The sequence below is a fragment of the Geotrypetes seraphini genome, chromosome 9 (genome assembly GCF_902459505.1).
Source record: "Geotrypetes seraphini chromosome 9, aGeoSer1.1, whole genome shotgun sequence".
In the NCBI taxonomy this organism is placed as follows: domain Eukaryota; kingdom Metazoa; phylum Chordata; class Amphibia; order Gymnophiona; family Dermophiidae; genus Geotrypetes; species Geotrypetes seraphini.
Genome location: NC_047092.1, coordinates 56,220,136 through 56,233,311, shown reverse-complemented (window position 1 = coordinate 56,233,311; position 13,176 = coordinate 56,220,136). Strand labels below are relative to the sequence as shown.

Genomic DNA, 13,176 nt, shown 5'->3' with positions numbered 1-13,176 from the left:
ATATGATGTCTATGGGGTCTCCTCTGTCCATCCGTTTGTTAATTCCTTCGAAGAAGTGCAATAAGTTCGTTAGGCACGATCTCCCCCTGCAGAAACCATGTTGGGTTGTTTTCAAAAGTTCGTTTCTTTCCAGATGTTCATTGATGTGTTCTTTAATCAGTGCTTCCGTCAGTTTCCCCGGAACCGAGGTCAAACTCACTGGTCTGTAGTTTCCCGGGTCACCTCTTGATCCCTTTTTAAAGATGGGCGTGACATTGGCTATCTTCCAATCCTCCGGGATCATGCCTGTTTTCAAGGATAGGTTGCAAATTTGCGGCAGTAGTTCCGCTATCTCCTCCTTTAATTCCTTCAGAACCCTGGGATGGATTCCATCCGGACCCGGGGATTTGTCAGTTTTAAGTTTTTCTATCTGCCTGTGTACATCATCAAGGCTCACTTCCATGGATGTTAATTTTTCTGCTTGATTTCCATTGAAGATTTGTTCAGGTTCCGGTATGTTAGTTGTGTCTTCGTTTGTAAATACAGACGAGAAGAACATGTTGAGTCTTTCTGCGACTTCTTTCTCCTCCTTCACCGCTCCCTTCCTGTCTCCTTCGTCCAGCGGTCCTACCTCCTCCCTAGCTGGCTGTTTCCCTTTAACATATCTGAAGAACGGTTTGAAATTTCGTGCCTCCCTGGCTAGCCTCTCTTCATACTCTCTTTTGGCTTTTCGAACCACACGGTGACATTCTTTTTGATACTTCCTGTGCTCCTTCTTGTTCCCTTCAGTTTTGTCCTTTTTCCATTCCCTGAATGAATTTTTCTTATTGCCTATCGCTTCCTTCACTATTTTAGTCATCCATACTGGGTCTTTTGTTCGACCCTTTTTGCACCCCTTTCTGAATCTGGGGATGTGCAGATTTTGTGCCTCGCTCACTGTGTCTTTGAAAAAAAGACCAGGCATGTTCTACTGTTTGCCATTTTTTGGAAGTGTTCCTAAGTTTCTTCCTTACCATTTCCCTCATTGCTTCATAGTTTCCTTTCCTGAAGTTGAAAGATGTCGCTATGGTTCTCTTTCCGTTCGGTATGCCTACTTCAACCTTGAACTTGATCATATTATGATCACTGTTTCCCAATGGTCCCACTACTTCCACTTCCTTTGCAGGTCCCCTTAGTCCATTTAGGATTAAATCCAGAGTGGCATTTCCTCTCGTCGGTTCTCTAACAAGCTGCTCCATGAAGCAATCTTGTATAGCCTCCAGGAATTCTGTCTCCCTAGCGCATCTTGAGCTTCCAAGACTCCAGTCTATCTCAGGATAGTTGAAGTCTCCCATAACAACTGTGTAACCACTTTTGCATTCTCGCTTCATCTCGGCATCCATTTCTTTATCGCTATCTCCGGTTTGCCCGGGTGGACGATAGTATAGGCCCATCTTTATTTCATGCCCTTTCCTACCCGGTATTTTAACCCATAGCGATTCCAGTTTGTTGATCATCTCTGCTGTGTCCATTCTTGTCGATTGTATGCTTTCTTTTACGTATAGGGCTATTCCTCCTCCTTTCTGACCTGACCTATCCCGGCGATAGAGCTTGTACCCCGGCAGTGCTGTATCCCATTTGTTTTCCTCATTCCACCACGTTTCAGAGATTCCAATGATGTCTATGTCCTCTGCATTGGCCATGGCTTCTAGCTCCCCCATTTTGTTTCTTAAACTCCTTGCATTAGTATATATGCAGTTTAGATCCTGGCATTTTGTCGTCTTCATTTCTTTTCCCTGTGCTTCAGTCTTTGGTGTCTTCTCTTTTGCTACAATCTTTCTAACCTCCTCTTCTGGGTTAGTTGACTCCTGTAATTTGTCTCTTGTTTCTTCCCTGCCTTTTTTCCCCTCAGTATCTTCATGGGATACCTTCTTCCGAATCATCGACGCTAGGTCGACTGTCGGCTTTCCCCTTTCTCTTAGTTTAAAGCCTGTTCTATTCCTCTCTTGACGTTGTTTGCTAGAAGTCTTGTTCCCGCCACGCTCAGGTGCAGTCCATCTCTCCTGTAGAGCTTGCTCTTGCCCCAGAACGTTGTCCAGTTCCTCACGAAGTGGAACCCTTCTTCCTCACACCATCTCCTCATCCATGCATTTATTGATTGTAGTTCTTCCTGCCTTTTCACATCTGCCCTTGGTACCGGTAGGATCTCTGAGAATGCTATCTTCTGGGTCCTCATCTTCAGTTTCCTTCCTAGAATCTTGAACTGTTCTATCAGCGTGCCTCTTCTGTAGTCTCTCCTGCTGACATCATTCGTCCCGATGTGGATCATTACTGCGGTCTCTTCCGTCTCCGCTCCTTCCAGGACCTTCCCAATTTTGTCCACGATGTCCTTGGTTCTCGCTCCTGGGAGGCAGGTCACCAGTCGATCCTCTCTTCCTCCTGCTATGTGGCTGTCCACATGCCTCAATATCGAGTCTCCCACCAGGATCGCTGACTTTCCCTTCTTCAATTTTCTTATCGGTCTCAGGTCAATGTCCTCGGTGTGCTTAGCTCTCTCTTCTTCTGGGCATCGACTAGCCAATTCTTCCCCCTCGTGTGGTATTCTTCTGTGGGTGTCTTCTTTGAGGTCATCTGCTTCTTGCTCCCCCTTCCAAGTTGGTGTTGCATCATCTCTCATCTGGAGTTCGTTCTCTTCCACCCTCCTCCTGTATGCTTCCTCAATGAATTCCTCGAGTTCCCTGACTTCCTTCTCGATGTGTTTCTCACTCCTGAAGTCTTCAAATGCCCTGGTAGGGTCCTCCGTGGTGTAAAGTCCTTCTAGCTCCTGTATCTTGTCCTCAAGTCGCTTGACTTCTTTCTTCAAGCTTTTCAGCTCCTGACACCGACTGCATACGTATGACTGTCTCCCCGAGGGGAGGTAGTCATACATATGACAGTCCGCGCAGAACACTGGAAAGCTCATCTTCTGGTTACCTTCTGCTTCCATCGGGGTTACTACTTTAAGAAAACAGATAAGTTTACGTGTTCCTTCGGTGCCTGCTTCCTTCTGCACCTGCTTCTTGCTTTACTGCCTTCTGCCTTTGTATGGACTGCCTACGCTCTACCTTTCCTTACTTTTGTTTGTGTGATTGTTCTTTCTGTGCCTGGTGCCTTTGCACAACCTTGCCTAACTTTTGCTTGTGTGTGGTTGTTCCTTCTGTATCTGCTTCTTGCCTTGCTGCTTTCTTGTGTGTGCTGTCTTTTCTCTTCCTTACCTTACTGCTGCTTGTGTGTTCGTCTCTTCTGCGCTGCTTGCCACTTCCTTACCTTTCAGTCCTTCCCTGTGCTCTTGGGTGTAGTGACTTGGCCCTTCTTGAGGCCCTTCGCAAAGGCGCTCTCGCTAAGGCGAGCGCCTTTGCCGCGCGCCTAATGGCTGTGCGCCGTTGGCTCCGCCCCCTTTTATGGGGGGTTCGGGTGCTGACTCCTCTGACGCGGTGGGGGTGGGCGGAGCTAACTCTCGCCCAGCCCCTAGCCTCCTGCTCTCCTCTGTCTCCCTCCTCTGCTCGTTTTTGCTTCTAAAACTGCTTTTCTCCCTTGCTGCTTCTACTCCTCTTGCCTGATGCTGTGCACCACGTTCGTCGTTGGCTCCGCCCCCTTTTATGGGGGGTTCGGGTGCTGACTCCTCTGACGCGGTGGGGGTGGGCGGAGCTAACTCTCACCCAGCCCCTAGCCTCCTGCTCTCCTCTGTCTCCCTCCTCTGCTCGTTTTTGCTTCTAAAACTGCTTTTCTCCCTTGCTGCTTCTACTCCTCTTGCCTGATGCTGTGCTATAGAAGTGTTAAATATTATATATTATAGTAGTAATATAATAGTAGTAATAGCAAGTGATAAGTGCATCCATGCTCTCTGCCAATGCACTTAACAGGTAGTAAAAGTTTGTCTGTGGTAATTACATTGTCAAATGCTTGTAATGCCCCCAACAGTTACCACAGAGGCTTTGCAGTTAATGCACAGTAACTGGCCATGTACCTTGCAATAACTGCTAATCTTTACTGCACTTTAGTAAAAGCCCTTTTGATAGGACATCTAACCCTGCCCAGCGATCAATTCTGGATTTTACCGCCGTCACCACTAGTTCCCAAGGAGTACCTGGAGGAGTGCCCGAGCTGTCTTCACCCGGGAGAACGGTTGGAGATTTTGAGTTGAAGGTTTCACTCTCCCCTCCAAGAGCTGTTCCACCACCGCACCCTGCCGTGATCATGGTCCTGCCAGGGGAGCCCTGCGTGGAGTCAGAGGCATGGGAAACCCCAGACCAAGGGGCTGGGCTCGCGACAGTTCAAGTACGGCAGGGAGATTTGAAATGCGGCTTGTGAACATCAAAACCAAAGGTGATTACTCTCGAGACCATATGGGACGCTCTCGAGAGGCTGAACTCCTCAATGTCCAGGTCTTCCCAGGAAATCGCTTACCTTGTAAGTATTGTAGATGGTCTTGGGAAATTTCTTAAAATTAAGAAATAAGAATTTTCTAATGAAATTAAACAAGTTAAAAAAATGTGGCAGATGTTCAGGTTGTAATTAACAACCTGGTTAAAGAAAGAAATCTTTTGGCTAGGAAAATTGAACAATTAGAAAATTATAACCGAAGACTGAATATTCGTCTTTTGAATTTTCCTAAAGCTTATGGTGTAGCTCCTTTGGATATGTTGAAGAGATATTTAATAGAAATATAAAAAATTTCCCCCAAGCATATACCTCCAATAAACTAAATTTATTATTTGCCTGATAAAAAAGCTATGGGAGCAACGCCTGAGATACAACAAAAAGAAGATAATTCCTTAAATATTACCATGCTGTTGGAAACCACAGTATCTGAAAATACAGAGAGGGCTACTCTATTAATATCCTTTGTTTTCGAACAAGATGTGAATGGAATCATGAAATTATATTTTCGTAACTCTCAATGCTTGTTTCATGGGAAAAAAATCTGGATGTTCCCTGATGTCACAAGAACTACACAGGAGCGGAGGAAACTGTTTCTTGCTATGAGAAATGAGACATTAACTCTTGGAGCAACATTCCAATTAGCATATCCTTGCAAATGTTTAGTAAAGTTTCTGGGAGTTAAATATGTCTTCTTTATACCAGAACAATTATGATCCTTTGTGGATTTGAAGAACCTGGCATTGGGTAAGGATCAGAACAGTAGTTACGATTATGGGATCGTTGCTATTAAGCCTATTCCTAGATTTTTTTTCTCTTTTGAGTCTCTCTTTACTCTATCATACCCTCCTCCTCCATAAGTAGTGGTCTGAGAAAGATTGATCTTATTTACTTTATGTTAATTAGCATTATTGCTGAAATTCCTAGTTTTATGTTTTCTTTCTGTTTTTCTTGTACAAGAGGATTCTTCTGAAGCTGGGCCTCTTCTCCCTTGAAAAGAAGAGACTGAGAGGGGACATGATCGAAACATTCAAGATAATGAAGGGAATAGACTTAGTAGATAAAAGACAGGTTGTTCACCCTCTCCAGGGTAGGGAGAACGAGAGGGCACTCTCTAAAGTCGAGAGGGGATAGATTCCGTACAAACGTAAGGAAGTTCTTCTTCAACCAGAGAGTGGTAGAGAACTGGAACGCTCTTCCGGAGGCTGTTATAGGGGAAAACACCCTCCAGGGATTCAAGACAAAGTTAGACAAGTTCCTGCTGAACCAGAAGGAATGCAGGTAGGGCTGGTCTTGGTTAGAAGGTCACTGGTCTTTGACCTGGGGGCCGCTGCATGAGCAAACTACTGGGCACGATAGACCACTGGTCTGACTCAACAGCGGCAATTCTTATGTTCTTATGTCAATTTTTTTTTAAAGTCCTTTTGATAAGCAAAGTGGTAAGTGCTTCAGGTTGCAAAAGAAACCCAAAGAATTGTTTTATATTATCAAAGAGAAAATGATTTCTTTAATCCCCCAAAGGATTGACATTACTGACTTAAGTTCAAGGCTGGCTCAGCTATTGGACTAGGTGAGGCTCTGGCCCAGGGCACCAGAGATACAGGGTGCTGAAATCCCTGGTCCCTGAGCTCACTGTCAGTACTTTACCTGGTCTAAAGCTTTCTCCTCCTTCTCTCCAGCCCCTAGTCTGGCATTGTTTCCTCTTCTTTCTTTCTTTCTTCCTCCCTCCTCCTTCCCCTGCGGCTCTCTAAACATTAGCATGTTTGCCAGTAGCAATAGTATACAAGGCAGGCTGCTTTTGGACATCCCTGGGTCTTCTGTCTGCCATGTTCCACCTGCAATTTCCTGTTGGTGGAACACAGTGGAGGGAAGACCCAAGGCTGGCTGAAAGCAGCTTGCTATGCAAGCTATTGCTAGTGACAAGCAAGGTAATTTTTAGAGGGCTATAGGGGAGGAGGAGAGAGGAGAGGGAGCAGTGCTGGACTAGAGGCTTGAGAGAAAAGGGGAGAAAATTTATGCTTTGGGTGGGGAGCACCGTCGAGGGGAGTGCAAGTTGGCTCAGGGTACCGTAACCCCTTGAACTGGCCCTGCATTCAGTTAATGAGTGCCCAGTTCCTTTCTACCATTTTTGCAATATTGGTAGTTTGGGGTTTTATATTGGACTAGAGCAGTGTTCTTGAACCATTGTCTGTGGACCGGTGCCGGTCTGCAGAAATTTTCTGCCGGTCCACAGTGTTCTTGCCGCCAGCCCACTGTGCGATCAACGCGGCGTCTTCGGGCCGGCTCCCTGAGTGCTGCAGTACACAAAACCATGGGAAAAGGCTCTTACACGCAGCCTGCACCTGAACTGGAAGCCTTCTCTCAGACGTCGCAACATCAGAGGGAGCGCTTTCAGATGAGGAGTGGGACGCGTGCGAGGAGCCACTGCCCACATCATTGTGCAATGCAGCACTCAGGGAGCCGGCCCGAAGACACCGCGTTGATCGCACCATGGACTGACCCGAAGATAACACCGGGGGAAAGGCCAGAAGGCAAGGCACAGCATGGAGGTAGATAGACAACAACAGTAGGGGGGAAAGCTTTAATTTTTTTATTTAGTGATTGATTTACATCTGCTGTCTGTTCAGGAAGAAATTAATTTGCTTCTTTTCCTCTGGGGTTGTACTGCTTGCAGAGTCTTGCATCTTAGAGTTTGTTTGTAAATATTAGTACTTTTAGTTTTTGGTCCTGCATTTGCATGGGATTATCTGTTTTCTGGTAGGAATGAATGTTGAAAAGCAAACAGTGTGCTTTGTGTATTTTAATTTTGTGGTTAACCATTATGTGTTGTTAATACGATTATATTGTGTGTGTGTGTATATATGAAAAATAAATGGAAAAAATGATGTTACAATTAGTACTATTATGGGGGTGGAGTCTGGGGCGGAGATTGGGTGGAGATGGGCACGACTTAGCCCAGTGTTCTTCAACTGCCAGTCCGCGGACCGGTGCCAGTCCACAAAATTATTATTTTATTTCCACCAGTCCATAGCTGTCAAAAGGTTGAAGAACACTGGACTAGAGCACCATATAATTTTTCTTTTTTAAGTTAGCTATCTATTTTATTTTTTTTTATTATTACAAATCTGTCATCCCTTACAGCAGTATCCTGTTAATTCCAAATTTACCATTTGAATTTTGATCTTTCTTCTTTGGGAATGTATAAGTTTGCATTGGATGTTAACCGTTCTGCAGAAGATTGTTTTGGTTACCAACCAACCAACAGTAGAACATGTATTCCTGCCAAACATGAAGCTCATGATAATTAAATGGATAGAACATCTTTAAAAGCATCACTGATATGTAAGAGAAATGCTTATACAAAACAGAAGTTTTTAATATAAAGAATTATGATACCACTTCTATCGCACCCCAAGGACTCTGGGTTTCTTTATCCTAGAATGTTAGTTCTTGATTTAAAAAAATTAATAAACTAAACTGCCTCTCCTACTTGATTTGGTAGCCAAGCCACCTGTAAGGTTAGACCAGGGATCTCAAAGTCCCTCCTTGAGGGCCGCAATCCAGTCGGGTTTTCAGGATTTCCCCAAAGAATATGCATTGAAAGCAGTGCCTTCTAGGAGGGACTTTGAGACCTCTGGGTTAGACCCTCCAAAAGGTCAGATTTGGAGGGGTTAGGTTGAAGTGACCTTACAATCCGCCAGGTCCCGGGTTCAATATCCTCACAGAAGATTCATTAGGAAGTAAAATCAAATGACAAGCACAGCCAGAAGTGATTGCATAAAGAATATAATATAGAAATACAGAAAGGCAATCTTTAGAAAGAGACAAAGAAAGAGAGAGAGAGGTAGAGAGAGAAAGGGGGGTGGGGAGGGTAATGTTCCAAGCTTCGGGTTCCAGAGAGAACACCTCTTTGCACCTCTTTACTGCCAGGTCCTCTAAGCACTGATTTAATTTAGGCTGGCTAAGGCTGTTTGCAATGACATCCCCTAAGGTCAGACATAAATGATATGACCTCCCTTAGGCTTTTACTGACATTGGTAAGGCCAGCAAGTTAAGGCAGGGTTGACACCACCCTTTGGGAAACTCATTCAGTATGTTTCCTTGGACTTAAGACACAAATAGCTCCATCTTTAGCAAAAGGGAGTTAAGGGATCAAGCAAAGGAGGTTACTCTGGCAGGATTGGTAATAATGTATGTCTGACACTATCTAAGCTCTGCAGTTACAGACCTGACTAGCATGAATTTCAGCACTTGTAACTGGAACACCACACTGCTAAATGACATCAAGGCACAAGACCATCACCCATGTGATATGAGGTTGGAGACAGATGAATGGATATAATCTTCTCATAAGGAGTTCTTTACTATGGGCTCCTTTTACTAAGGCAGTGTCTCTCAAACGTTTTTAGCCCCGGTACACTAAATAGAGCAAATGTTTTTCACGGCACATTATAACTGAAATTATAAAATTGCAAATCCAACAAAAAATGTAATTTGAGAGTTATTAATTTACAGTTTTTTTAAGCTATGGATGGGTAATTATAACAACGGTGAAACTACAATAGATAGAATTGCTAATCAATGCGATGGATGTGCTTGTTTATGAGTGCAAATTGACTCAAAACATGGCTCGATAGTCGACAAGCAAACACGCATTTCATCATCCACCATCTGCAGCCATTTGCTTTTTTTCAATTTAATTTCTGTAAGAGTTGAAAATCTATGTTTGCAAAGATAAGATTGCTTTGTTGCTCAAGTTGGGATAACTACTGCATAAAAAATAAAAATAAAATTACTTGTAATTTTTCAGGGACCAATCACGTCAATGAATAATGCTTGTCTGGGCGGTTGTATCCTTACGCATGCAAACACTCACAAAATTGAAAGATTCTTGTGTACACAACATACATGTCATCTATTCTAGTGTATACTTGTGAAGGGAATGCAGTCAAACCTCGGTTTGTGAGTAGCGTGGTTTGCGAGTGTTTTGCAAGACAAGCAAAACATTCTCGCAAATCATGACTCGCAAACCAAGCGTTGACTCGATTTGCAAGCACCCCTCCCACTCGAACTGGCATTGTTGCCCTCCGCAAATGCCCCCCCCGAGAACCGGCATCGCACCCCCTCCGCTCGAACCAACATTGCTCCCGCCTGCGAACGCCCCCTTGAGAACCTGCATCGCACCCCTGTGCTGGAAGCGACATCCCCCGCCTGCCCATACAAGCCCCTTACCCCATCTGGCACCGGCACGAAGCACCAACCCACAGTGAACGAAGATCCCGCCTCTTGCTTGGGCTGGGCCTTGAGCATCTGCGCATGCTCAAGGCCTTCTGGCGAGATCTTCGTTCACTGGTAACGGCACGCAGCACCAACCCACAGGACGTGCTGGTGCTATATGGGGGAAGGAGCTTGTTTTGGGCAGGCAGGGGATGCTGCTTCAAGCACGGGTGTGAGCAGCGCTGGTGGCTTCATGGAGGGGGAGGTGGAACCAATCAAGTGAGTTTCCCTTACTTCCTGTGGGGAAACTCGCTTTGATATATGAGCAATTTGGTTTACGAGCATGCTTCTGGAACGAATTATGCTCATAAACCAAGGTTCCACTGTATTTAAAAATAAAGTAAAATTCTGGAATCTCTCGTGGCACACCTGGAATATCTTTGGGACACATCACTGTGCCATGGCACACAGTTTGAGAGACACTGTACTAATGATTAGCACATGATAAATGCTAAGAAACACTTAAGAATAAAATGGGCTTCTTAGCATTTTGGAAAAGAATGGCTCTAAAGGCAGTGGACAAGTGGGAAAAATAAGTGTTTTTTTTTTTTAAAAAAAGCCCACTATCTGTGGTAAATTGACTATAGTGGGATGCAAATATCATACAGGATTTATTTTAAGAATAAAATTTGTGATCTGTGAGAAGCACTTCAGACTTCTAAACGTGTGTTTTCTCGGTTTAATTGAATCTATTTGCACACAGGTGAGGCACCACTAGAACCTATTCAGGCAAATTATGGGAAGAGGGGTCATTAAAGAAGGTTAACTCACAGCTAGAGAATGACACGGGGACAAATTTTTCCCATCCCTGTCCCATTCCTGTAAATTCTGCCTTAACCGCACAAGCCTCAAACACTTATGATTTTAAAGTGTTTGAGACTTGTGCAGATGAGGACAGAGCTTTCAAGAATGGGGCAGGGACAGGAAAAGAACTTGCTGAGACGGGACGGGAAAATGAATTCCTGTGGGGACGGGGGAAAATGTGTCCCCCGTGCCATTCTCTACTCACAGCGTCATCACATGTGAAAAAGCAGTGAGGCACGAGTGGCTCCAAGCTTTGTACATCTTACAAATAAGGGAATGTAGAGATGGCTTTGTATGCAAGCTCAAGGAATCCTCGCAGTCTGTGCCCTGGGCAATGCACATTTCCTGTTGCCATAAGAACAGCATTTTTGACCCAGCATTTTTGCCTCATCTTCAAAACTATAATACTGTATCTGCTTGGTTTCTCCTCCCTCCCAAGGACACAAATTTGGAGAGACTTCAGTGTTTCTCTTGTCCAGTAAAAGCCTATTATAACTATTGGGCAACAGAAAGTGAGACAGGTTTGCATCGGTAGCAGAGGAGATTATGAATATAGAAGAAATGCTTTGGCAAAAGTTTACAGGCTTGATTTGTGATTTATTTTTTTTTTTTTTTATAATACATGCATTTCCAGCTGACGTAAAGACCCAAATGTAACATAAATGAGAACATCAAATTCAGACCTACACAAAATGCATGGAGCTATGGACATTACTGGCTGCAACAAATACAAACATATTACACTGAAGTCTGCATATTTTTAGTACGACAATTCTCCAATACCACCAGCACAAATATTTAGTATGAAATGACGTTGCCATTAATTAGTAACTGTCCTGGTTTGTTATCCAAAATCCTACTATTTAACCTGGAAGCAAAATATCCACGATAATATGGATTAAGAATTATCATATAAGTAAAAACCTTGATTGGAGCTATAGCCTTGGCTCCCTGAGGTTGTGGGTTTGAATCTTGCACTGCTCCTTGTGACCCTGGGCAAGTCACTTAATCCCTAGTGGGAGTACCTGAATAATTTGTAATCCGCATAGAATTGTAGGATATGCAGAATATAAATTATTTATTTATTTAAATTATCAAAACAGGTTTAAATTAGAGACGAAGTGCTGAGTAGCACAACAGAAAAAAAAGAACTAACTTCACATGCAGTCTTTAGTTGTTCTTAGGGCTGTTTAATTACCGCTCCTCATTCCGCAACCCTGATCATGGCATTACAGTATATGTTTTTTTTCCAGAATCCACAAAAATATTAAACATCTTAGGCATTACATAGCAAAAATGTATATCTGTCGTTTTTTATAGAGCACAGTCCCTAACAAAAAAAAGTGCAAATAAATCATACAACGAAAGGAAAATCACTGCTTCTTTTCTTCAATCTGTTCCATGTAAAACTGCAAAAAAAAAAAAAAAAAAAGTACAACTACTGACAGATCAAGAAAGCTGCACTAGCCCCGCCCCGCCCCGCCCCCAAACAAAAACAACCCATCGTGTGAGCCCACTAACCTGGCTGAAATCAATAAGCAGAGGCTGCAGAATTCTCATGCACCGGCAGAATGAGGGGGAAGAAGGCGCTACCTGGATGCTGACAGTCCGGCGAGCAACCTGAGTCTGTGCATCCCGGTGCTGGGAGTTTGGGGATCCGTGGATCTAGGTATTCCGAGCTGCTCGGAGCTGTGAGCTCCTGTTGCCGGGCAGGCAAAGCTGATGATCTGTATTGGTTACAGGCCACGCCTCCGTCTCTGCCTTGGAAAACTCGGCACTGCCTGTTACAACCCTCTTGGGACCTCCGGCCCGCACCAACCCTTGCAAAAAGGGGTTATTAAGAGAAGGGCTCTTCTTCAAAGCAGCTGACGAGGAATCCCTCTCTGCACAGTAACTCGCTCTCTCTTGCTTCTCTTAGCAGGTGCCAAAGTTCCTACACCCCAAGCCTAGAGAAGCCTCCATCCTAACTAAGAAGGCAATTTCTCCAGATGAAATCATTTTTGCTAGCAGAAATAGGCTTTTAATACATTTCCAGATGGTGTTAATGTCCAAATATAACAGGAATAAGAGTATCAAACTCAGACCTACACACAATGTTTGCTTCTATGGACATGGCTTTCCCAGACTCCAGAAAAATATCACAGTATTCAGAAGCAAAATTGCACAATTGTTGCTTTTATAGATCTTGCAACTCCCCATAAATAAAACAAACAACTAGAGACAACCTAAAACTGCCACAAAAACTGTCCAAAAGCTGAAACCAAAATTGCAGTGGATCCTCATAAACCAAAAACTCCTCCAGGGACGCATGAAGGATTCACAGGGCCATGGTCCACATATGCATGACTCAGCTATACCAGTCCCCTGTCACCATGCCCCCCCCCCCCCACTGCCCTGTCCTTGGTACACTAAAGTGGCATACCTAGATGATTGATTGGGTAGAAGGGGAGGGGCAGTGCTGAAAACAAAGTTGGATGGCCACCAAATTTTCTCCCTGCCCAAATGCAAAATATAAATGCCTGAGTGGGGAATCTCCATGCACTTCCAGTTGAAGTTTTCATCCTCCTTTGCCACTCTGGCAGCCAGAACTCCCAAGTTCTGCAGCCACCAGTAGTGTACCTAAGCTGCTGCTGTCAGTCTCATTCCTCTGTGCATACTTGGTTTTTGCATATGAATAAAAACTGAGCTTGCATGGGGGAGGCCAGCAGCGGTGGCTAC

The 13,176-nt window shown here is 44.3% G+C and overlaps 1 protein-coding gene across 3 annotated transcripts in view; it reads right to left on the bottom strand.

Moving 5' to 3' along the window:
• Positions 1 to 12,198, bottom strand: part of LOC117366674 (kinesin-like protein klp-3) — an 89,366-nt gene extending 77,168 nt beyond the window's left edge. Inside the window, exons 1-2 of one of the 3 annotated variants that reach the window (XM_033958355.1) lie at positions 11,980 to 12,198; positions 11,615 to 11,867 (exon numbers count right to left, since the gene is read on the bottom strand). The gene's annotated coding sequence lies outside the window, so the exon portion shown is untranslated. The remainder of the gene's footprint in view (positions 1 to 11,614; positions 11,868 to 11,979) is intronic. The other 2 variants (XM_033958354.1, XM_033958357.1) reach the window with 2 other exon arrangements.
• Between the last annotated feature and the right edge of the window lie 978 nt (positions 12,199 to 13,176).